General features: G+C 39.5%; 1 long non-coding RNA gene across 1 annotated transcript; it reads right to left on the minus strand.

The window, feature by feature from the left end:
• Positions 1-3,396: 3,396 nt before the first annotated feature.
• LOC121036113 (uncharacterized) lies at positions 3,397-3,938 on the minus strand. Its single transcript, XR_005793244.1, has 2 exons — positions 3,860-3,938; positions 3,397-3,736 (listed from the first exon to the last, which is right to left on the minus strand). It is a non-coding gene; the product is annotated as an uncharacterized LOC121036113 (long non-coding RNA).
• Positions 3,939-27,199: the final 23,261 nt, after the last annotated feature.

Genomic DNA, 27,199 nt, shown 5'->3' on the forward strand with positions numbered 1-27,199 from the left:
AGGTCATACTGTGATTCCAATCACAGCCTCCCAAAACCTGCAAATTATATTCAGTTAGAATCCTACATGAAATCCTTATCAAATAAAATTCAATCTCACACACTGAAAATATTGTGACATATATTGTGGACCGTTTGCCCCCAGTTGAGAACCACTGCTATAATACACCCTTAGACTGACCAAATATGTAAAAATAATGAAGTTCTTCAGCAGTTGAAGTGTCAGTGATCTTGTGAACATTTTTTAGCAGTTGTCATTCAACTTTTTGGCCAAGTGCAAGTCACACAGATGTAAGTGTAGGGAGTACCCCTGAGTTCACAAAGTTGTGCAGGTGACGATGATCCACACAATGTGTCGGGAACAGCTATTCTAGAGCTCAAACGTGAGTGTGCGGCAGAATTGACTGGTGGCCCTGCTGAAACAGATTGCCAAAGCTCCCTCCTGGGACTTTGATTCGGTAGGCCTGCCAAGGACCTAAGAATGTGCATTTCCTACACTTTCCCAGCTGACACAGTTGCTGTTAGTCCCTGAACCATGCCTTGAGAATCACTGTCTATGACATAGTTGCGTCATTTAACTATGGCAATAGTAATTTTTAAAGCAACTACTTTCATTTATACATAATATGATAAATATATATCTCAAATAAAATTGAGATGACCATGTGGTGTAGTGAAGGAAGTGTGGGAACTGGAATTAACATGAAAACAAAACAGAGGCAACTGGTTGGCTCAGTCAGTTAAGCGTCCAACTTCGGTTCAGGCCATGATCTCACGGTTTGTGGGTTCTAGCCTCACATCGGGCTCTGTGCTGACAGCTCAGAGCCTGACACCTGCTCCATATTCTGTGTCTCCCTCTCTCTCTTCCCCTCCCCTGCTCGCTCTCTGTCTCTGTTTCTCTGTGTCTCAAAAATAAACATTAAAAAAATGAAACAAAACAAAAAAAACAAAACAAAAACATTGGTTCAGCTCTTGCCTGACCCTTACCACAAAGCCATTTTGTATCTCTGAATCTCTGATTCATCATCTGTAGAAAGGGAATTATAATATATGATTAGCTGCTTTACATAAGTAACACTTCAGTTAATTAATTTTCTATAATAAACACCACTTTTACTCCACTTCTTTCCCCATACACACTTCACAGGAAACAAGACAATAGCGTATGGACTCTAAAATGACTCTCAACAATTAAGGCAATAGTCCATGGAGGACCCTTTATCAGGAAAACTGAAGCATAATAATCTTTTTAATCTTCTTGGTCAATTTTGGAATAGTCCCTAAAAAGTACAGTAGGCCCTGAGTTCTGGTCATATAGATTACATCTTGTACCTCTTTAACCCCTTCTCAGAAGACATGAAATCTGGATTTACTTTAGAATTAACCAGCATTTTGAGATTTTAATACTCTGATGCAGAATTATGAATATATCCATCATGATTATTTCAGACTAAACTGAAAACATTTAGATCTACCTTATTGGACTATCTGGTTTTCTTCTGATCATTTATGAGAAATGAACATGACTTCACTTAAGAGTTTGCTTGAAAGCTTTTGCCAGTAAGATGCATCAGTCATTAGGAGGTTGTTTCTCAAGATAGACATGTTACACAACGTTCTTTACTGCATTTTCCTGCTGGAAGGATGTGTAATGTATGTTACCACTTCTGTCATTAAGGGTATGGATCTTGCTTAGCATGACATCTTGTGGGATCCTAGTTGTGTGGTATATTTATAGGCATCTAACTGGATGAATAACATCTGATGAGTTCAAAGCACACACATTAATGGTAGTATGGACAACTTTCTGAATAAACTACAAAAACAAATCCAAATTCTGTGGTAATGCTTCCATCTGTCCTATGATATTCATTATTGTAGGATATCATACAGTGGTGGTGTCACAAATGTTATGTCTCTGGAGCATCATGTAACCTTGGGAGCAGAAATATCTGAAGAACCAAAGGAGAGTAAAGGCTATAATTAAAAATAAGCCCCAAGAAATAGTTTCCATGTGGTTGCAAGAAGCCCTTGGGCACAGCTGGAAAATTTCAGGCTGAAGTATGTTGGAACAATAGTTTACAGAGGAAAGTAGCTGGGTTTGTGGTTACCTTTGGAAGTGAAATTTCCTTGCTTGGTTATAATAGCAAACTAGCTATAAAGTTTGGAAGAATATCTTCTGAAGAAGATTGTTACTCCCGGAATTACAAAGAGAAAAATAATAGATTTTTAGAAATGAGAATAGGGACTTACACTCACATTAAAAATAATTTAAGAATGGTTTATTATGTACAAATGAAAATAAGTTCCAAGGTGTAAAGAAAAAAATACAGATTTATTTAATAATGAAGGGTTGAAGAGTCCAAAATTCAGGAGAGGAGATTAGGATTTCCTATAAAGCTGTAAAATAAGATTATATTTTGAATGTTGTGGTACAAATCTCTCTTTTTAGTATTTGAATATCCCAGTATGTCTAAAATCAGCTCATCGTTTCTATCCTGATTTCCTTCTCCTTATTTCTCTTTTTGTTATTGTTACTGGCTTGATATTCCTCAAGTCATCTAATCTTGACATTTTGGTGTTTTTTAAAAAATTTCCCTGCTATTCATCTTCTTTATTAAATCAACTGTTAATTTCTTTCAACTCTCCTGCTAATAGGTCATTCATATTCATATCCATTTTAAAAATTGTTTTAAGATGTTGGAATTATTGAACATAGTCTTTAAAAAATGCCAGGCAAGCGGAGGAATACTGTGAAGTTGTAAAGTCTTCAGGTGTGGATAATCATTTGGAAACGGGAGGTGGGGGTGACAGAGAAGTTAATTTGTGGTTGATGAAATTTTAAGAAATCAATGCATTGGAAAACTAGAGTGAGATCCAGGAGTAGGGATAGAAAAGCTAAAAACAGATGTGTTCCAGGCATATGTGGGTGATCATGAGTAATATTTTGGATGATAGGGGTGCATTTTAGAACAAGACTGTATACTACTGCTGACAAGAAGAATTATCAAGCTATAAAAAATGATGCCAAAGATGTATCTATCTGGGGTGGAAATGAATTGAGAAAGTAGCTTCAGTCAATGTTTTGGTAACCTTTAGACATATTGTTAGTAAGTTGTTTAGTTTGGGGATATAATGTTGGGGATTTGTTCAATTTTTTTTCAAATAATGGTAAAGTTTTTATTGTTACTGAAAAGGAAGCTTAAGAGACTATTGCAATCTATAGTTGTATTAATATGCATGGTGGCTCAGTGGCTTGGTTATCAACTTAGGACAAATTTAAGTACTTTGTGTGAAATCTACACCATAATGTAAGTTCAGGGAGTCGCTCAGAGGATACTAGGATCATCCCATTGTGTTTGTTTTTATTGCTGTATAACAAACTGTCACAAACTTAGCAGCTTTAAAAATCCCATTTATTACTCGTTAGTTCCATAAATTAGAAGTCTGGGATGACATGGCTGGGTTCTCTGCTCAGGGTCTCACAAGGCTGCATGCAGGGTATTGGCTGGCTTTGTTACCTGGATGCCAAGATGAGAAAAAGAATCCTCATAATTCCTGTTATTGGCAAAATTCAGTTCTTTGCAGTTGTAGTAGAGAGGTCCCCGTTTCCTTGCTGGCATCAGTAGGCGGCTGGTCTTCCCATCTGCGTTCCACCCTAAGTGGCTCCTTCCATGCTCCTAGCAGTGAGCCCTTCTCATGCTTCAGGTTGCTCTGACTCCCTCTTCTGCCCTCAGCTGGAGAAAGGTCTCTGCTTTTAAAGGCTCATGTGATCAGAACCAAGCCCACCTGGAAAATCTCCCCCATCTTGAAGTCCACCATGCCACAGAGCATAACATAATCACAGAGATGATACTCACAGGCTCTGGTGGTTGAGGGAGACTTCTTTATGCAGGGGGGTGGATTTTAGAAATTGCCTTTCATACCTGAGTGATGTCAGCAATGGAATAGTGAGGGTGTGGGTCACACTGCTGTCCAGTAAGAACAGCAGACAGAATGATGGGATTGTTCTTCCTGTTGGGTCTGTATATTCTCTCTTGTCTCATTTTGTTTTATTTTTTTATTTAAGTAATCTCTACACCCAATGTGGGGCTTGAACTCATGACCCCAAGATCAAGTGTTGCATGTTCTTCCAACTGAGTAAGCCAGGCACCCTTGTTTTGTTTTAAATTGATTTAAACCTGGGTGGTTCTGTCGGTTCAGCATCCAACTTTGGCTCAGGTCATGATCTCATAGTTTGTGAATTTGAGCCCCACATCAGTATCTGGGCTGACAGCTCAGAGCCTGGAGCCTGCTTCAGATTCTGTGTCTCCCTCTCTCTCTGTGCCTCGCCCACACACGCTCTGTCCGTCTCTCTCAAATAAACATTAAAAAAATTTTTTAAAATTTTACATTGATTTAAGTAAAAAACAAAAATTGCAGCAGAAAAGCAAAATAAACTCTAAGACCAGAGTGCCCTGATTAAATGAGAGTTGTTAATACAGGAATTAATAATTTTCAAAGAACTAATGTAAAATTCATATAGGATGACATTTAACAAAGTGAATATGGACACATTTTTGGCAAATTTGAAGACAGTGAAGTCACCAACATTTTATGCAACTGTTCTCATGGATGCTAATAAATTGTATACATAATGGCCAACGAACTATAGTGAGATAAAATAATTTACTGTTCTTAGCTACTTTCAAGGAGAAGCATAAGAATGAAATCCTGGATTGCCATAATATTTTGTGGGTTAAAAGAAATTGTGAGCTAGAAAATATTGCTTTATTAAGAAAACACTTCCTTATGATTTATTGTCAAAGTGGTTTCCATACAACACTCAGTGCTCATCCCAACAGGGGCCCTCCTCAATGCCCATCACCCACTTTCCCCTCTCACCACCCCCCCCATCAACCCTCAGTTTGTTCTCAGTATTTAAGAGTCTCTTATGGTTGGCCTCCCTCTGTCTCTGTAACTTTTCTTTTCCCCCCTTCCACTCTCCCTGGTCTTCTGTTAAGTTTCTCAGGATCCACATATGAGTGAAAACATATGGTATCTGTCTTTCTTGTAATAAAATTAGTGGGTTTTTTTCTAAGATTTTCTTAGCAACATATACACACATTACTGCCTCCTCATCACCATACTTTGTGTTCTCATGAGTGCTATTAAAACCCATAGTTGCGGGGCGGGGGGCACCTGAGTGATTTGCTTAAGTGACCAACTCTTGATTTTGGCTCAGATCATGATCTGAATGATATTACATGTGACCGTAATATAAAATAAGGTAAGTTTAATGAGATTCAATTTGTTAATTTTAAGGAGTATTATAAAAGGATTAGTGCTTTCTATTTTTTGAAATTTAATATTGTTATTATATTGGTCTGAACAATTCTAGTTTACTATTAATCTTTTCCTAGAATAGTAAAGCCAGAGCCAAATTATGTTATAAATTGGTAACATTAATTAGGCCAAGGAGAAATAGAATCCTTTTCCTTCTTTCTCCTTTTCATTCTTAGATAACTTTTTTCTTTTAATTTCACATTTTTTCTTATCATAGTATATAATACCATGAATATGTTCTTATTCATGAGATATTTTATTCAATTACATCATTTAAGAAATGCTTCTATGAATCAAATTTAATGATTTATCAGCATGTATAATTTACTTCTAGTTTAGAAAAAATCTTAAGTACAGAAAAACTCATTAATCAGAATGTCATTAACTCAAAATGTGTAAATATTCAACTTGGACTAATTGGAATTAACCTTCGTATGATCTGTAAAGAGGTAATTAAGACATATTTTATTTTTATATGGAACAAGCATTGAAACAAGGGAAATGTTTAGCCTGATATAAAAAGAATAATTTTTCCTTAGTTTTTTCATATACTGTATCTTATCTTTCAAAATATATCTTTTAAAATATACAAAATGTAGGGGCACCTGGGTGGCTCAGTCAGTTAAGCGTCTGACTCTTGATTTCAACTCAGGCCATGATATCATGGTTCATAGGATTGAGCCCCACATTGGGCTCTGCGCTGACATCATAGAGCCTGCTTGGGATTCTTTCTCTCTCTCTCTCTCTCTCTATCTCTCTCTCTCTCTCTCTGCCCCTCCCCTGCTTGTGCTCTCTCTCTCTCTCTCAAAATAAATAAATAAACAATAAAAAATTAAATATATAAAATGTATAAAAAAACCAGCACATAGGTATATAGAACCTTTTGCTAAAGCAGTGTTTAACTTTCATCATTCATTCATCCTATATGAAATATTTATCGAGCACCAACTATATTCCAGGCACTGTGCAGGAGGTAATAATAATAGAAATACCAATAGAATATATTTACTGAAGGGCGCCTAGGTGGCTCAGTCGGTTGAGTGTCCAACTCTTGATTTCTGCTCAGGTCATGATCTTGTGTTTGTGAGATGGAACCCTTTGTCAGGCTCTGCGCTGACATTGCAGAACCTGCTTGGGATTCTTTCTCCCTCTCTTTCTTTGCCCCTCCCCTACTTGCGTTGTTTCTCTCTCTCAAAATAAGTAAACATTAAAAAAAAAAGAAAAGAAAAGAAAATTCTTATTGAGTAGCTGCTGTTTGCCAGGCCATTTGCTAAGCTCTTAACATGCATTATTACATTAAGTCCTTCCCACAACCCTATTAGATAGGTATTATTATTACCTACATGTTTGTGATAAGAGGACTAAAGCATATGTGGTTAAATAACTTGTTCAAATTCACAGCTAGTTCTAGATCTAAAATACGCATCAGGTAGTTTGACCCCAGAGGGAAAAATTATCACCCATATACTAACAACAGTGAAACAAAAAATTATATCCCTACCCTCAATACATGTACATCCTACTTACTAGAGATGACATTAAATAAATAACAAGGAAACATACAATTAAAATTAGTAATATATTTTTATGAAGAAAAATGATATAAAGAATTATGGGAGTGGGGCACCTGTGTGTCTCAGTTTGTTAAGTGTCTGACTTCTGCTTGGGTCAGGGTCTCATGATTGGTGAGTTCAAGCCCCACATAGGGCTCTATGCTGACAGTGTGAAGTCTGCTTGGCATTTTCTCTCTCTTTCCTTCTTCTCTCTCTGCCCCTACCCCACTCATATGCTGTTTCTTTCTCTCAAAATAAATAGATTAAAAAAAAATTATGGGAAGGCCTAATTTAGGTAGAGAGGTGAGAGAGGTTGTCTCTGAGACAATGGCATTTGAGCTGAGACTTTGACTTGGGTGAGTGGGAGTTAGGTAGGACACAAATGGAAAGAAAGGAGGGATGGCACTTTCCATCTGGAGAGATGACTATGGAGAAAGGTCCTCAGGTGGAAGGAACATGGTACATTGAGGAACTGAAAGAAAGTCTGGCATGAAATAGGGTAAGGCAGGACTTTGTAAGATTTTAAGTTTTATTTGAGATTCATTGGAAAAGAATTCAAGGATTTTCAATCTTTAAATCATTTTCAGGGCATAATTTGAAAAACAGATTAGAAGGGGAAAGAGGGCTTTGCAGGGAGACCAATCAGGATGCTACTGACGGAAATCTGGTACAAGAGAGTTTTGACTTTGACTAGGTTAGTAGTAGTAGAAATAAAGATAAGGGAATGAAACCGAGTACTAGTTCAAACAGAGGTGGCAACTGATACGGGTGTGTGAGGATGGTGGTGGCGATGAGGAAGAGGAACATGGGTGGGGAAATGGGAGGAAGTAAAGAAGACCAAGAAGAAAAAAGCAGAGAGAAGAAAAAACTGGAGTGCGGTGTCAAAAAGCCTGGGAGAGAGAGTGTTTAAGGACAATTTTCAATGGTGTCAAAAATCACTTAGAAATAAATAATTGTCCATTATATTTGCCAAAGTGGAAGTCATTAATGGCTTTTGCAAGAGGAGTTTAGCGGAGTAAGGAGAGCTAATGCCAGATTAGAGAGACAGTTAGGCAGTCAGTGAACACAGCCTGAGTGGGCCATTCTTTTGAGAAGGTTGACTGTCCAGGGCAGTAGCTAGAAAGGGGTATAAAGCCAATGACTTAACGGACTTAAAAAGTAGATGGAAGGACACAAATTATTTGCTATTTCTCCAGTTGAAAATTGGTTCCTAATTCTCCTTCCCTTGATTTTGGGCTGACGTTAATGATCCTCTGACCAATGGAACATGGCAAAAGTGATGTTCTGGGGCGTCTGAGGATAAGTCACTAAAGACTTTGCACCTTCTAGTGGGTTTCTTGGGATACTTGCTCTTGGAGTCATGCACCATCATATGAAAAGTCTGAGAACTGGAAAGGCCATGCTTTAAAGAAGCCTAAGCTAGTCACACGGAGAGAGTACCTGAAGAGAGAGTTACTTGGATGGCCCCATCTGTTCCAGCCACCCATTGCAGGCGACAGGCCATGAGTGAAGAAGCCATCTTGAGCATTGCCGCCCCAGAAGATGGAATGGAGAGAAGAATCAAGAAGCCCCTCCAACATCCTTAAATGGGGCTCCAGGCAGATAGCCTCAGTTAAGCTGTCTCAAACCATTTCAACCCAGCTGAGACCTCAGTTACTATGGAGCAGAGACAGCCATTACCACTGTGCTCTGTCCAAATTCCTGATCCACAATATAATGAGCATAATAAAATATCTACTGTTTTATGTCACTAAGTGTTGGGGAGGCTTTTTTTCCCCTTTTTCTACCATAATAGATAACTGGAATAACCTAACACATAGTCATTTCTTGAGTAAATATTCATTAAATTTAATAGTACAATTCACAGAAATTCAATGTATTAAAAGAGTTACAGAAGGACATGTTTAATTAAAATTGTGTGCAAATTAAAAATTTCTTAATACAATATACAATTTGGCATTTCAGTCATTTAATTGAGCATTCACCCTACTAGTCAACATTCGGGAAAACTTTTATATTCATAAATGATTTATACTCAAATTATCTAAACTTCATGCATATTTCAAGGAGTTTTTTTTATTCCCAAATTTTGAGAAAAGGCTCTGCATTAACTTGATACACACTTACTCCCAGGCATTATTCTAAGTGCTTTCTGTGTATCCAACCACTTAGCCTAAGAACCATGATTTTTATGATGTTTATCTGTATTTTACAGAAGAGTGATCTGAAGCACAAAGAAGTTCAGTAATATTGTCAAGGTTGTACAGCTAATTCCTGACCAAACACAGATTGGGGTCCAGGCAGTCACAGGTTCCAGAGCTTGTATTTTAAATTACTTAGCTATATGACAAAGGCTGTCTGATGACCTTAAGGTGGTTATAGTCCTGCTCTTCCCCTTCCTCCACCCAACACATTTTGTTTGGGTCCTTTCCTCTGGACATCTGGTTGAGAAAGAATACCTTGAATGGGATGCGTGACTGTCAAGATGGGAGAAAGTGAAGGAAAATTCTAGAATTAGGAGCCCTTCCCAGACCTGTTATGATAATGAGCTCCTAAGGGGAAGGACATCGTTGCTCAGACGGATGAACCGAGGAAACTTCCCCTTTTATATCTTAGCCTAGTCCAACCCCACCTCATCCTGTTCCCTGGAAGATTGATGTTCTTAGCCTGAGTCAGTTCGAATATAAGATATCACATCTGCTCCAATATAAAATCTCTGAGACCGATTTCACTTAGTTTCCTATACATTTTAGCTATGCTATATGAAGTCTAAATGTTAAATCACACAGCCAAATAGAAATTAATTGTTAAGTTTTGCAGCGTTGCATATACTCAATATTCACAGTCAAATTAATAATTGCAACCCCTTTTCTTTCAAAGTAAGCATAATCACTGACATATAGGTGCTATCATGTTCTTTAGGAAGGTCTTAGCAGCTTTTGACCTTCCTCAGCAACAATATCCGACATCAACCTTCAAGGAAATGACACTGGAGTGTTACCAAAGCTTTGTTATGTGTTACCCAGAAATATGACTCTCAGTGGTGAATTCTTGTGACTTTCTTTAAATGGATTATTCCCATCAGGAGAAGCAGTGTGTGTTAGAGGTGACTACTGATTGAGTTGGCAGGTGATAATTCTTTAGCAGGCAAAGCAACTTGCAATTTTTAATTTTAGGTTGACTTTATCCCACTGAAAGTGATAGTATATGAAATTGTATGCAGGATATAATGTCTGTTCTTTCATACATTTATTTATTTTTGCAGGTGAGGGCACTCCTTCACCAAATAATATTTCAGATTAAACATGTAATTTCTTGAATAATAATGTTTGAGATCAACAGCCCTTCATCATCAAGTATACCTGTTTTGTAACTCTCTGTGGGGACAGAAAGTATTTCTATAAAAGTATATGGTGGCAAATGTGAGTTTATCATATGGAGAGGGAGCAGGGCAATGGAGAGGAAGATGAGGCCACCCAATACGGACATGTAGGCAAGTGTGCAACAGAGCAGGGAACTGAGCAAGTTGTAAGAGGAAAAGCCAGGTTCTATCAGAGAGCTAGGATGAGGGCGGTTAGGTAAGGAAATCATATCTGGAAACTTCTTTAAGTATTAGAGAAATTTTTATTGGTGGTTATTTAAAGTTTTCTCCCACTCTCTTTTCATACTAAGCAAAGATTAAAGTTTTCACTTCTTAAAAGAAGCCTGCAGTTTCTAGACAGTAAGTTTCATAGCATTAAAAATTTACAGTCTTCTGTAAATTAGTCTCTGATATTATCTGCTTTCAGATGCTTTTGCTGCAGTGATTGTTTCAGAAACCATTAAAAAAAATTTTTTAGGAGAAAACGGCCTGTACGTGTTTGCCATTACTTTTTTGACTGTGGGATATCCCATATCATTGAAACAGAAGACATGGACAGCACACACTGTTGGTTCGCAGGCTTCTGCCTGATGGCAGAGCCCTGGTTAGCCTTGTAGGCTGTGTTTCATGGAAAGAGCTCCATTTCAGCCCTGGGGTAAATCTTGATTAGTTTAAACCAAATATGGTGATTAATTCCATCTAGTTATTGATTTAGGCGTGTGGATGTCACGCACTTCTGGTCAAGGAGAGATGAAGGAAAGTCATCCGGGGCTGTGTCAGTTCTTAATTTATTACCTCTGAGCTCTGAACACACCTTTCCACATATGCTCTCTGATGTATCTAACAACGGAATTTCTTTAACCATTTCCCTTTAAAGTAAGTGCGTGTGATGTTAAGATTTTCAGTAGAGGGCGCTAGAGAGACACTGCAAGAGGGAGAGGCTTCCGGCAATTTGCAGCCTGAGCTGTGGGTGTGGGGACACCAGGTGGAACTTGCCTCGGGCCGGGCCCGGAAAGCGATCTCTTTGTAACCTTGTAACCTCAGCCTAGAGATAACCTGGACCGCCTGCATGCAGCTCTCAGAGACCCAAAGGGGTGGGGGCATGGGAGGGGGAGATCTGCAGGGAGAGAGAGCTCCTTCTCCAAGCCACTCCCTGCCAACCTTCCCGGTCGGAAGCCCCACCCCCCACCCACACGCCACACAGCCCCCACACCCCCCACACCCCCAACTGCCGCCCCCTATCCCAAAGTGAGCCTAGACTCCCACTGGACGCCCACGCCAAGGTAGCTGACTCTCTGCTCCCCCACCTCCCCTGGGTAGGAGGCTGCCTATGGTTTGCCCAGCAACTACAGACTCCCCGCAGTTCTGGCTAAATAAGCCAACCCCCTTGCTATCATCAGGTGGCTGAACCACATCTTCTCCAAGGCCTGAAATGCTTCCAAGTTTGTCTTTCCTTACATGCTCTCCATTAGCCCTAGCATACCAGAGAGAGGTTCCTTATATCTTATAGCTAATAATTCTTTTTATTGTAGCTAATAATTCTTTGATTGACGCTCCCTTGTTTAAACTACTGTGGGATTTCTGTTTCCTGATCAGATCCGGACTGCTAGAGGGGGTATTCCGGGATAGAAAAATCATAAAAATCAATGAATGAGTTTACACTGCATTTTTCTGTCCCAGAATGTTGATACATGTAACCTCTGGAACTTCAGTGGTCATTTCTGGCCAATGGAAAGTGACAAATGGCAAGATCCTGAATTTTTGATGAAATCAGCTGTGCTATTGAGCTAACGCACCCTCCTATGGTCTGACTTGCTGACTTACATAAAGTGAGGTTAAAGAAAAAAATGCCCTCACATTTAAGCTACTTTTGGTTGAGATTTCAATTACTTGCAGCACAAAGACGTATAAAGTTTAAAGTCATCACTATTCTAAAGATTTTTGTTGTGTGTGTGTTTTAAAGCAGTCACACTGTCTCTTAGTAATCCTAGGTGGTGACACGGGCTGCTTGGGTCATGAGGCTGTGTCACCCGTCTCGCGGAACAAACTCGCTGTTATAATCCATAGCATCCGCGATTTCCTTTTCATTGCTACACATAGTGAGGTCCCTTATAACATTAAATTATATCAGCATTTAGAAAAATTTAGTTTTCTGATTACATTAAATTTCAATCAGTTTTTATGGCAAAAAAAGGCCATTGGTATGGAGGCCCTGTGTGTTATTTTATTGGGGGCTGAAACATCTCCTAAATGTCAGAAACCCAGAATGGTCTTTTCCTGGAGAAGAAACTCTTCAGCAGATTTCCAGTTTCTCCACAGACATGCAACTGGGTACAATGCTTTGACATAAGCCTATATTTGGAATTGATAATAATCATGTAGAAGAAGAAAAAAAATAGAGCCCTGAAGTCTTCCTTTTCACACTGCCTGGGTCTCACAGCGAGTAATACAAATTTCATCCTTGATTAGAAGGGGCACCTGGGTGGCTCAGTGGGCTAAGTGTCCAACTTTGGCTCAGGTCGTGAGTTCCTGAGTTCCTGTCCCTGCATCAGGCTCTCTGCTGTCAGTGCAGAGCCTGCTTCCAATCCTCTGTCCCCTCTCTGTCTGCTCCTCTGCCACTCATTCTCTTTTTAAAAAATAAATAAACATTTAAAAAGGAAATCTTTTCAGAGTGGGTGGGCTTCAAGGAAGAAATTGACCACATGGCTCTTCTGTAAGTGTGCTTTGCTTATCACCCAGTCCTTGTATTACCACTTTACTCTTTTTTTTTTTTTTTCAACGTGTGGTTACTGGAGTTTCCTTTGCCTACCGTGACTTCTCAGAGGTTTCTGCCAGAAATATGTCCAGCACTCCAGGTATCACGAGTTCCCCCCACCCCCAGTTGGAGCCAGTGATTATAATTCTTTCTGTGGAAGTAAAAGGGTCTGAAAATAATTCACACATCCTGCCCTACCTGTCTGCTTCCTCACCCGCCCTCGTATACATACAACAATGCATCGGATTGTTTCTCTGCCATCTTTTCATGTCAAGATCTTCTCCAGGAGCTGGTTCTTTTTTTTTCTCTTCCTTTTCTTTTTTGCCTTTTTATTTTTTTTAATTTATTTATTTATTTTGAGAGAGAGAGAGAGAGAGAGAGAGAGAGAGAGAGAGCACATAAGCAGGGGAGGGGCAGAGACACAGAAGGAGAGAGAGAACCCCAAGCAGGCTCTGTGTGTCAGTGCCGAGTCCGGCATGGGGCTCGAACTCACGAGCTGGGAGATAATGACCTGAGCTGAAATCCAGAGTCAGATGTTTAACCAAATGAGCCACCCAAGTGCTCCTCTCTTCCTTTTCTTCACAAAGTGGTGCACCGGCATTTCTTTACAGTGCTGCTTCTATTCTAGGCTTTGGGAGACCCAGCACTCATGAATCCTTCCCAGACAGACCTGGTGGCCCTCACGAACATACTTCCAACTTGCACACCTCTCCTAGTGAGTAATAACATACATGCTTTCTCATGGAGTTACCTAGGCACTCTGGCTACTATTAAAGTTCATCACTGCCTTAATCACAAGAAAGGAAGGCTCAGACTGAAATTAACCGCTGGTGTTCATTCCAAAAGAAATAGGATTCAGGACTTAGATAAGGTTTGGGGACAGAAGAAGAGTAGGAGGAAACAACTGGACTTCCTCTTACTACTCACCTTCAATGCCATTCCTTTGCAATCCTCAAGGATATCGGTTAGTCTGAGAAAATGAAGGTGGGTTGTGAGTGGGGGAGCCCCTCAGCATAAGGTTGTGAACCCCGGAAGGCAGAACCCTCAACAAGCCACCCCCACGTGAATGGTATCCTTGACATTTCCATTCTTGACCCTGCGGTGCAATATTATCATAACTGATGACCTTCTGATCAGAAAATGTCTTGATATTCTATTTTATTTTAAATTTTTTTTTCTCCATTTTTATTTATTTTTGGGACAGAGAGAGAGCATGAACGGGGGAGGGGCAGAGAGAGAGGGAGACACAGAATCAGAAACAGGCTCCAGGCTCTGAGCCATCAGCCCAGAGCCCGACGCGGGGCTCGAACTCACGGACCGCAAGATCGTGACCTGGCTGAAGTCGGACGCTTAACTGACTGCGCCACCCAGGCGCCCCTCTATTTTATTTTAAAAAAAAAATCAGAAAAATACATGTGAATATCTGTTTTTGAAAAGTCATAGAAACTTCCAAAGGTGAAACACAAAACTCAAGAGCTGGATTTGAGAAGCTACTAATTTTACAATGGGGGCGAGGAACCTGAAAATTAAAAATGAAGAGTGTGGCTTCCTTTTGTGCATTTATTGAAAGCTGGTCTACCTTCCTGTAGAGTCCTTGATTCGGTTATCTTTGTTGCTCCCTTTTTCGAGGGAAATGAAGATGCCTAAAATAACATTGACGATTGGTCTCTGGCCCTCTTCTACTTGACCTGTCTCACTTGTATCTGTAACTGAATGGTGATGAATTAAATGACAGCTCCTGATTGCCCGGCATCAGGACACATGACAGATCTTCGCTTCTCGCAGGTCAGCATGGCCAATCCCGAATCTCTTTTTAGCAGACAGACCTCTGGTCTTAAAATCAAGGTCAAGATAGAACAAGAACATAGAGGGGCGCCTGGGTGGCTCAGTCGGTTGAGCGGCCGGCTTTGGCTCAGGTCATGATCTCATGGTCCGTGAGTTCGAGCCCTGCGTCGGGCTCTGTGCTGACAGCTCAGAGCCTGGAGCCTGTTTCAGATTCTGTGTCTCCCTCTCTCTCTGACCCTCCCCCGTTCATGCTCTGTCTCTCTCTGTCTCAAAAAATAAATAAACGTTAAAAAAAAAAAACACAAAAAAAAAACAAAAAAAAAACCAAGAACATAGAGGCTTCCTCACTTCCCACTTCCCTTTGTGCTAGGGACAGCATACCCGTATCCTAATTGTGCCTTAGGTTCTTAATAAAGTATTAATTAATTAATGCTTGACTTACTGTTGTCAAGTCTTAACATTTTTTGCATAGTGTTCCCATGCTATTTTTTTATGTCTAGGAATGTAGCCTAACGATTATGGATGTATATAAAATTTTAGCTATAGGGTATATATTATAAAATTACAAGTCGAGGGGTGCCTGGATGGGTCAGTCAGTTGAGCTTCTGACTCTTGGTTTCAGTTCAGGTCACGATTTCATGGTTCGCTGACTGAGTGGAGCCTGCTTGGGATTCCCTCTCTCCCTCTGTCTCTGCCCCTCCCATGCTCGCACTCTCTCTCTCTCTCAAAAATAAACTTTAAAAAAGTATGCATATAAAACTATATATAGCATATATATATTTACCAGTCCTTAATCATTTTGCTTTTGAAAAATATTTGATCATTTAAAAAAATATCTTTAGTGTCCAGTCAAGTTCTAAATGAGAGTGCTATGCTATATATGTATCATCTTATGTCATTTGTGTCTACGTGTGCTGTATGTATATCCAGATCTATATCAGCTACACCGTTTATGACCTTTATCATCCTCATCCTCTGCCTCTTCTTCCCCCCACCATTGCCTGCACCCCTCTTTTAACGTCCTCCCTCTGCTAGTCATTAAAATCTTAATGATGTTACTATCTTGGAGTTATGATTATGGCTGGTTTATATTTTCTTCTTCTTCCCTGTATTTTGTACTTTTTCTATATTTGTATGTAATTTGGCTTGTTCTATTATTCCTACACAATTTCTTGTAATGACTCATGATTAGAACTTCAAAATCCTCAGAAATGTTCTTAGCTGTAAATATTATAATACAAAAGGTCAGTCTGTCTGGATTATTAGTGGTTTCATACAGTTTGACTGGTTCTCAGTTTACACAGGCTCTTAGAGCCAGAGAAAACTGTATCTAAACCAGTCCCTCATCTTAAGGGGAGTAAACTGAAACCCAGAGAGGCTGACAATCAAGGCAACGTAAGAAGTCACAAGGGCACCTGGGTAGCTCAGTCTGTTAAGTCTCAGACTCTTGATTTTGGCTCACGTCATGATCTCGCGGTTTGTGAGGTCAAGCCCCACATCGGGCTCTGCTCTGACAGCGTGGAGCCTGCTTCGGATTCTTTGTCTCCCTCTCTCTCTGCCCCTTCGCCATTCTTTCTCTCTCTCAAAAATAAACATGAAAAAAAGTTTAAAAAAAAATAAGTAACAGAATTGGTGGTAAATCCAAGATTCTCACTGTACAATGGCTTTTATGATGACAAAATGAATTTGTTTGAAATTCGTTTGTTTTACTCTAGTGGCTGTTGGAAAACATCCATACCTAAAACACACATGCATAAGTATGATGACAGAGTTACCATCTCTAAGTTAGAATATTTAAAATGAAAGGAAAAGTCATAATTCTCATATGTGTGACAAATTGAAACATGCTATACTCAAAATAGCTTCATTGTGAGTTTAATGTTATTTCATTTTGAAAGGGGAATTTATCAAAACTGTCTATTATAAAAAGAGAATCCGACAGAAGGTACTATGCTAACACCACTCAAGCTGTAACCTTTATCCTGTAAGAATGGAATGTCAATGTTTCAAGAGATTCTTCTTAGCAATTGTTACATTTTAGATCAAAATTTATTATAAAAATCGGATACAAGCTTAAAATAATTTTTATGGTTATTATAACCAAAGTGGGTAAAAATAATTGTTGCCCTGGCTGAAATACAGTAGTATCTTTATCTTGCTTGAACTATATTTTTTGTCTTTGCAAAGAGAACTTCTCTGCATCATACCTACATCTTTCCACCCAACACACACAAATTGACAATCTAGACCAGACTGTGCTCCAGAAAATTGCACCACAGAAATTTGCGAAGGTCTCCAATTGAGCTCCTGGTTCCCTGATTCCCTGTTATTTGATCTGGTTCAGTCTGGCATGTTGCTTGTGTTTATACAGTGTAATAAGACATATGCTGCCCACCAGAACCCATCATGATCTGTGGCACTTCCCAGCTGACTGCTATCCTATTTATATTAATTGAACGCAGTGTATTCTGCATACACTGGTGATTATCCTCATTTATTTCAGTTCCTAAAGACTCAGGATTTCTCTACGTGCTTTTACAACATTGCTCTACTCATTTGGCTCCAATTAGCTTCAGCTAACGAAAATACATTACAACAAAACTCTGGTTAGCCATTGCTGTTTCTTGTGACATAATTTGTGAGCCTTTAGCCCTTGAAAGTAAAGACACTGGGAATTAAGTTATAGTATCTTTTATGGGGCTGAAAAATATTAATTGCAGGCATGTGGGCTCACTTCCTTAAAGAAGATTCGTGATTTCTATTTAACTAATAAATGTTGACATAATTGAAGAGCTATAAGCTCCATATGTTGGACTTTCTGAAGAATTTCTGATCATCCCCTTGTTCAGTTAAGTAAGAAAATGCTTTGGCATTAACACTATGTCGTGGTTTATTTGCACTTAATATTTTAAAGTTATATTGGATGGCTAAATAACTCATCCAAAAAAGTTTTGTTAGAAACGTATTAAAAAATAAAAATCTATCCCCAAATCATAAAAAAGTGTCATTAGTTTAGTGAACTTATATATTTTTACATTAAAAATTTTTTTTTTCTCAGTGAACTGATTTTTCCATTCTCATGTCTTATTTTAGCTCTAGAGTCTTGGATCAGACTCTAATAGCTTATGTTTTAAAGATAATAGTTTTTGCAAGGACAGTTTTGAATAACGGTGACTCCTTCAAAGGATCTTTTTAGATCTAGACACTTTTTAGATCTAGACACTTGAAGAAACTTAAGAATGGATCATAATGGATCCTACAACAAATTACATTGCCTTACGTCTTATTAATAAAAAAGTTATAACCAAGAAGTTTAGCAATTTTCCTGTCTTTCGGACTGGCGTTTGCATATTACACAACCATCCTTCATGGTATCAAATCTGGATTTTGATGTTTTGAAATATAATCAATTATCGTATATTAGTCTGAGGAAATTTCATTGTTAAATTATAACCCCAAGCAAAAAGTCTTTCTAGTTATCACTCCTTTGAAAGTTTTAGTTTTTAAATGGTGTTCTCATTTCATTTTATGTTTTTTCCCCCTTCCATCCCAAACTTGAAAAGACAAGGCCAATCATAGTCAAATACCGTAAAAGCTGTGCTCCCATGGTTTTTATGTAAAGTTAATAAAATAAATAAGAGGCAGCTGTGCATTTCAGGAAATCACTCCATTGAGGGGTTCTGGGAATATTACAACCACAAGTGTGAAGCCGGAGTCACCAGAAACCCTCAATGGAATTACAGCTCAATAAATCAAAATTTGCTCCCTTTTACCTTTACAATATAACTCTGCATTCTATGTGGTGCCTATGTGTTACAGTATTCCTGCCGCTATCTTTTTAATTATCATGGAACTTCTACCTTCCTGTTCCACCAGGTTGGGATTTTTTGGGGGGAGCTTTTCGTGTGCTTGATTGCAGTTGGTCTCAAACATTTTGGGTCTAGGGACCGCAGCATGGTAATAAATCCCTCTCACCTGCCACGACCAAATAAGAAAGAATGAATGAAATAAAAACCATGAGGCATTTTGACAACATTTCATGGAGGTATATAATAAGTACATCCATGTCTGATTGTAATATCATACATGTTAGTAGGTCTATGGGCCAGCAGGTAGACCACCTACAAGCCCCTGCGGACTACTAGTCTCCTAGCTGACTGATAGGCTGTGAGTTACTGTTTTTGACAATCACTGCAAAATACAATTATCATTCTTCTCTTTAACCTGTGTATTCCTTGATGACAAACCTGGTAAACTATTTTTTCCCCAGGATTTCTTGTTCTCATATGTCTTCTCCACCCTCATTTTCTTTTAAAGTATTAGCAAAATCTTAGTTTCCTTAATCAAAAAAACACCATGCAGATTCTTCTAGCTAAGCAGACAAAACACCAAAACATACTCCGGCCCCTCCAAAAAGCAGCATCAATCTAGAAGCTGGGTTCAAATTCTGATCTTTATCAATTAGCTCTGTAACTATGGACAAGTCTTAAACGTCTCATTTTTCCCCCATTTTGGAAATAATATTAGTATCCATCTCCTAAGATCGCACTGAGGTCTGTTAGGAAGCTTTTGGTATGTAACAAACCACCCAAACGTAGTGACTCAATACAATAAACAGTTATTATTTCTATAACCCTGTGGATTGGCTTCAGAGATCTTTCTGATCTGGAGAGACTGGCTAGCAAAGGGTTGTTTAGGATGGTTTTATTTACACGTCAGTGGTTGGCAGGCTGGTTGGTCTGGGGAGGCCTCACCTCAGGTTGGCCAGATGGGTGGATACCATCTGCCAGATGGGCAATGTGTGGCTCACCGTCCAACAGGCTAACTCATGCTTCCTCACGTGGTGCTGTCAGGGCAGCAAAAAAGAGCAGGTCTGTTCTCAAGGCTGCGCTCACATCATGTTTGCTAATGCTCTGGACCAAAGCAAATCACATGGTCAAGCCCAGATTGAAGGGGTAGAGATAGAGGCTCCACCCCTTGATAGGAAGAGCGGAAAGTCATATCACAGAGGAGCATAGTTCAAGGATGGGTGGAATTTGCGGTCTTTTTGCAATATGCCGCATAAGGATGAGATGACACTAGTGCTCAGATCAGGTGCTGAGAGTCGGCGATGGCATCTAGTGAGAGTCCTAATAAATCTTACCTGTGATCTCCATCATGTTCGTAATTAGCACCACCCTCACACTCAGTTCTTGCCATTAGAGCTGGTTTTGTTTAGTTATCTCTTTTATATGTAAATGAGAAATTATATCAATTTAGATGGGGTTGAAATCTGATTAGCTTCTGAGTCCTTTGCAATGTTCTCCCAAGGCATTACTCTCTTTAAGGTGAGTGACATGGTCGTTACAGGAAAACAAACAAACAAACAAACAAATCTCTCCAGTTTATTCTTGACACTGCTTGCTGCCTGAGTGACACGTAGAAAAAGTCTGGATTATCTCTGTTTTAACTTCTAACTTTCCAGCCCTATTTTCCACAATATTTTCAGCCTGCCCCTAAGCCCAACCCACATGCCTTGAATTACTGCTGGAACTTGCTGGAACTTTTTGCAAATGCATTTCCTCCTGCTGGAATGTTCTCCGGTCACAAATAGGGAACTGGAACTTTATGAAATGTTGTATTTTTAGAAGACCGTCCCTTATGTCTTGTGCAGAGATAAGAACTCCTTCATCTGAGCTCCCCTAGCATTCTGTACATGTCAGAAACCTAACCCGTGTTTCATTCTATCAGAGAATCCTTTTCAACACAGTACTTCTAATATTTAACTGTTCAAAATGGGAATTTGCAATCTAAAACTCAATTCTGAATATTGTGAACATTTCCTTTTATAACTTTTCTTAAGCTCTCTACGCTCACTGTTACACAAGAACATGAACCAAAAAATTGGTGCGAAGGGAGGGAATCACTCGTTAGTGGTGAAAAGAGTTGAAATAAGCACATGATCAGAATAGCTTAGTGGGATTAAGGGACCTGTGGGGTCAATTCAAGCAAGACTTAGACGTTGGAAAAACAAACTTCGCCTTTCCAAGTAAACAGACAACTGCCATGGGAATATATATGCTCCCCTGGGTGAGGCCAGGATCTGCCACAGAAGGGCCGTGGAAGATGGAAGTTAGCTTCTGTGGTGCTGAAAGGAAACCAGACTAGTTCATCTGTTGATTATTAGCTCCTTCCAGGTAGTGACAATTTTTTGATGTTTTACCTTGTGGCTGTGAGCACATTGTACAGTGTAGGACACCTAAAAACAAAAACAAAAACAAAAACAAAAAAACACTGTGAATAACTATATCTGTAGGATGAATGAAAAAGGTTCAAAGTGTGGGTATCCAGTCTTAGGTCACATAATGAATATGCACTTTTTTTGCCCACGAACGCTAAGGGTGAGAACAACCTCTGGTCTGGAGAAGAGCTTTTATCCATCAGACGAAACAAGTGTACTTATCTTGGTCAATATTCCCTACCTTTCCTGAGGTCTGTTGGTTCCCTTGGAGGAGAGGATCTGGAATGACATCCTCTTCCTAAGTTTGTACCACTCTGGGGGTAGTTCATGGAAGATGAAGTTAGACTCGGGAGGGACAGTCCAGACTCAACAAGTAACCCATCTCTGTTGGATGTGCCTGCTGTAGGATTTATTGCAGGTTAGGCCTTTTAACTGGAATATCATTCATACATATGATCTGACTTCTACCCTGAGATAATCTTGGTGTTATTCTTTCTTTAGACAGAGGTCTCCATTGTGGGTGATTCTGACCCTTCATGGACATTTGCCAATGTTTGGAGGTATTTCTTATTGTCACACTGGACAGGGGATGTAATTAGCATCCCTGGGTAGAGGCGGTGATGCTGCTAACCATCTATGGTGCACAGGTAGCCCCTCACAACACAGAATCATTTGGCCACAAATGTCAATAATGCAATGTCAAGAAGAAACCCTGCTTTAGAGTGTATCTAGTTTTGGCTAGGCTCAGAATTTGGGGTTTCCATTCCTTTATAGGGTTTTGCTTAAATAGTGAAATATAATTCTTCCCCCACATCCCCCATTTTTATTGACATATACTTGATATACAGAACTGTATATGTTTGAGGTGTACAGCATAATGATTTCACTTACATATATTATGAAATGGTTACCACAAAAAGTTCAGTTAATATCCATTGTTTCATTATAGTTACAAAACAGAAGAGGTTTTTCTCTTGTGATGAGAACTCTTAGGATGTACTCTCCTAACAACTTTTAAATATATCATAAAGTAGTGGTAATTCTAGTCGTCATGTACATTACATCTAGTACTTTGTCTTACAACTGGAAGTTTGGGGGCGTCTGGGTGGCTCAGTCAGTTAAGTGTCAGGTCATGATCTTGCGGTTTGCGAGTTTGAGCCCCACGTTGGGTTCTGTGCTGACAGCTCAGAGCCTGGAGCCTGCTTCGGATTCTGTGTCTCCCTCTCTCTGCCCCTTCCCAACTCATGCTCTGTCTCTCTGTCTCTCAAAAATAAATACACATTAAAAAAAAACAAAACTAGAAGTTTGTACCTTTTGACCATTTTCATCCAGTTCTCCATCTGAAATATAATTCTCTAATATGTTTTGGAATGACAATATTTTTTATTAAATATAGCACTGATCATTTTCCTTTCTTGAAAGTAAAATCTTTAAAGACTTAAAATTAAATGGTTTTGGAGATATTTTAAATGAAGCAGAAACTGACCAATTGAACTTATAAGGCTTTGAGATAAACTTAACTGACTTCCCTCAACTGGAATCTTGGATGGTAATTGGGTTGCAGCTCTAAGCAGTATTCACAACCTGGACCTTCAGAGGCTGATGTAGGAGATGAATTCATATCGGTTTGGATTTCATTATGCTTAATAACTATGATAAATGCCAGTCATGGTTTCTTGCAAATTCAGTCCTGGGAAAATTTCCATAAAGATGTGACTCAGGTAAAACAAATGTGTTTCAAGTATCTAATCTACAGTGAACAATTTGTCCTGTCCCTGAGGAATGAAACGATAATTTCAAACACATGTTTGGGAAACTGGACAGTAAAGGCAATATGAGAATTGTCCTAGTAGCTTGTTTAAGAAAACTGTATTCACTTGAAATCTTACCAGCAAGGGTCTCCTCAAATGGTAAAATGGTGAGGAGAGGCATCGGATACTTCTCAAGGGTGCCTTCCCTTCCTCCCACCCCAGATTACCCCCTGCCAAAAGTAGGATCCAGCAGTGCTCTCTGACCACCTCACAGAGCCCCAAAGGGACAGCTGGAGCCTCCTGACTCACAAAAGAAGCTGGGGCCTGGAGTCAACTGTCTCCTCCTCCCACCTCTCATCTAGGGGTGGGGGATCTCCTTTCTTTCCCCTGAAGTGTTTATGAGGAAATGCTAGCAGCTTTGACATTGAAACCGTGCAACTGTTTGCCTATTTGTTGAAAACTGGTAGAAGGAAAACAGCACATCCTGACACAGTAATTATAGGAGGATTGAAAAAATAAAATAAAATCTGTACCAATGCCAGGGGACATAAAAACAATTTCCCTTTCAAATATCTTGATGATTTAGATACAAAAGATTCCTCTTATATTTAGACTTAGAGGAACATCAGCTGAAGACTTCAGTTTCTTTCCTCTGGTTGCATAAGGCTTCTCTGACCGGGTGCAGGAGAGGGAGTGGGTAATGGCTAAATACAGACTTAGAGACTGAGGGCAAATGCCCCAGTTGTCCTTGAGCTTCTGTACCTTCTTGGTGCACAGGGTGATGGAGCCATTCCTGGCACCCTAATACGGTTGAATCTGGACTCACAGGAAAAAAGGAAAGAAAGATTTTTTTTTCCTCCTTTAATGAAATAGCTAGAAGCTCCTTCAGAGCCTTGTGTTTTGAATCACCACAGGGGATGGATGGTCCTGGTTTAAATGGATTAACTCCCTCAGTCCTTACAATAAGATTAGAACCAAGGGCAGGAACTCCTGCATGGAGGTGTGAATTCCAGCCTGGAGGAGACATGATTAAGGCTTGTGCCACTAAAAGTTTGTCTGTAGGGATTAGGCAGTCCTGACAGCATCCCCCACTCATATTAGTTGGGCTGGGTGGGCCTCAGGTCCTCCCTTTCTGGCTTCCTTGCCCTAGGGTTCCACACTTTCCTTCTTTCGCTCTGGCTTGGCCCTCTCTCTTCTACTATGGCTTTGTTGGACCAAAGGGTGAGGAAAGGAATTTCCTCTTTTCTTTTACCAGAGGGTGTTGGCTGGAGGTGAAATCTGGGGTTTGGCCTAGAACTCACTACTCGACTACAAAGTCAGGTAGCCCAGGGTGGGGGTGGGGGTGGGGGCAGAGCTAAGACCGTCTTTGAAATGTCCCACCTCCACTGTATCCCCTTCTCAGTTTTCAAGGGGACAGTGGCTATATAGAAGAGATGGAGCAGGACTCTGCCTGAGAGTCTAAGGGCCAGGTCCTCTGGGATCCCTCAGGCCATGTTTGTCCTTGGGGAATTAGCTGGGTGAGCTCTGCCTCTCCCCAACCTCTAATCCACCTTCTTATAGAAGCCCTATTACACTTTTATCTACCTTTTAGTGAAACAATAGAAACGTTAGGTAGTGGCAGCTTCACTTCCTTAGGCTGGGGGTAGGGGCTAGGAACTAATTTCTTTTTCCAAAGGGGGGAAAAAACTACCTTCAAAGTTTTGGATTTTTCCTTTTTTTTAAAGAAGGGAGAAAATTTTCAGTGACTGCTAGATTGTGTTACTTTTTTTTTTTTAAGTTTATTTATTTTTGAGAGAGAGAGAAAGGGAAAGAGCAAGTGCATGAGGGAGGGACAGAGAGAGAAAGAGAATCCCAAGTAGGCTTTGCACCATCAACGCAGAGCCAGATGTGGGGCTTGAACTCATGAACTGTGAGATCATGACCTGAGCCAAAATCAAGAGCTGGTTGCTTAGCCAGTTGAGCTACCCAGGGGCCCCTTGTTTTACTTTCCGAAAATTTCTCTTTTTTCCCCCCTGTAAATACGTTTCACTTATTGGGAATTTTCTTCACTCATTTGAGGTAATGCACTATTCTATCAGGTACAACTGTTACTTATTTTGAGAGAGAGAGAGAGAGTGTAAGCACACAAGAGCACTGGGGAGGGGTAACATTATATTGGTGGTTTGAGCCAGGGTAAGTAGGCAAGGAAAAGAAATAAAACTCAGCCAGATTGGAAAGAAGTAAAGCTATCTCTGTTTGCAAATGATACAATCTTTTATATCGAAAGTCCTAAGGAATCTACTAAAAATATAACTATTAAGACTAATAAATGAGCCTCCAGCAAAGTTACAGAATGCCAAATCAATATACAAAAATCAATTGTATTTATATACATTTGTAATGGACAATCTGAAAATGAAATTAAGAAAATGATTCTGGGGGCGCCTGGGTGGCGCAGTCGGTTAAGCGTCCGACTTCAGCCAGGTCACCATCTCGCGGTCTGGGAGTTTGAGCCCCGCGTCGGGCTCTGGGCTGATGGCTCAGAGCCTGGAGCCTGTTTCCGATTCTGTGTCTCCCTCTCTCTCTGCCCCTCCCCCGTTCATGCTCTGTCTCTCTCTGTCCCAAAAAAAATAAACGTTGAAAAAAAAATTTTTTTTTAAAAAAGAAAATGATTCTGTTTACAATACCATCTGAAAGAATAAATGTGTAGAAATAAATTTAACAAAAGAAATTCAAGACTTACACAGGAGAACTAAAAAACATCATTGAAAGGAAGAAAAGAAGTCCTAAAGAATGCAAAGATACCACATGCTAGTGTACTGGAAGATTTAATATTCTAAGATGGTAATCCTCCCCAGATTCCAGCTGACTTCTCTGCAGACATGACAAGTTAATCTTAAAATTCCCGTGTTGATACAAAGTATCCAGAATAACCCAAACAATCTTGAAAAAGAATGACAAAGTTTGAGGACACCCGTTTCTGATTTCAAAACCCGCTACAAAGGTATGTGCTCAGGACAGTGTTGTTCTGGCAGAAGCACAAAACCCTCACGTTTTGGTCAGTTGAGTTTGGACAAAGGTGCCAAGACGATTCAATAGGGAAAGAGTAATCTTTCAACAAATGAAGCTGGGGACAACTAACTGGATATTTACATGCAAAAGAAGGACATTAAACTCCTGTCTCACATAATATACAAAAATTAACTCTAAATGGATCGTAGACCTAAATGAAAGAGTTAAAACTTTTAAAACCCTTAGGAGGAAATATGGGAGTAAATCTTTGTGGCCTTGGGTTAGGCAGTATTTTCTTAGGCATGACACCAAAAGCGTAAATGACAAAAGAAAAACATAGATACATTGGACCTCATCAAAATTTAAAAAAAAAAAAAAATTGTGTTGCCAACAATACCAAGAAAATTAAAGGACAACCAAAGACTAGGAGAAAATAGTTCCAAATCACGTATCTAGTAAGGAACATGTATCCAAAATATATGCAGAATTGTTACAACTTAGCATTAAAAAAGATAGAAAATCCGGGGCGCCTGGGTGGCTCGGTTAAGCATCCGATTTCAGCTCAGGTCACGATCTCGCGGTCTGTGAGTTCGAGCACCGCGTCGGACTCTGGGCTGATGGCTCAGAGCCTGGAGCCTGCTTCCAATTCTGTGTCTCCCTCTCTGTCTGCCCCTCCCCCGTTCATGCTCTGTCTCTCTCTGTCTCAAATATAAATAAACTTAAAAAAAAAAAAAAAGATAGAAAATCCAATTAAAAATCAGACAAAGAAAAAGTCAGACAAAGAACTGGAATAGACATTTTTTCCAAAGAAAATACATAAATGGCTAATAAGCACAAAAATGCTTAACATTATTAATCACTAGAAAAACAAAAATCAAAATTACAGTGAGATACCATTTCACACATACTAGGATAGCTAGAATCAAAAAAAAAAAAAAAAGTCAGACATAGCAAAAGTTGGTGAAGACTTGGAGAAATTGGACCCCTCATACACTGGTAGTGGGAATGTAAAATGATGCAATCACTTTGTAAAACAGTCTGGCAGTTTCTCGAAAGGTTAAGATAGACTTACCATATGACTCAGCTGTTTCACTCTTCGGTACATATCCAAGAGAAATGAAAACTTATGTCCAGACAAGAATTTGTATACAGATGTTCATAGCAACATTATTGATAATAGCCAAAAGGTGGAAATAGCCCAAATGTCCATTAACTGATGAATAGATAAGTAAAATGTGGTCTATCAATATGCAGAATATTATTTTGCAATATAAAATAGTAAAGTACTGAAGTATGATACAACATGGGTGGATCTTGAAAACATTATGCTCAATGAAAGAAGTCAGTAACAGATGAACCTGTATGGTAGAATTCCATTTTATGAAATAGCCAGCATAGTCAAATCTACAGAGATTGAAAATAGATTGATGTTTGCCTACGGCGAACAGCAGGGGTGGAG

This window comes from Herpailurus yagouaroundi, unplaced genomic scaffold, assembly GCF_014898765.1.
Source record: "Herpailurus yagouaroundi ecotype Mexico unplaced genomic scaffold, PumYag 162, whole genome shotgun sequence".
NCBI classification, from domain to species: Eukaryota; Metazoa; Chordata; class Mammalia; order Carnivora; family Felidae; genus Herpailurus; species Herpailurus yagouaroundi.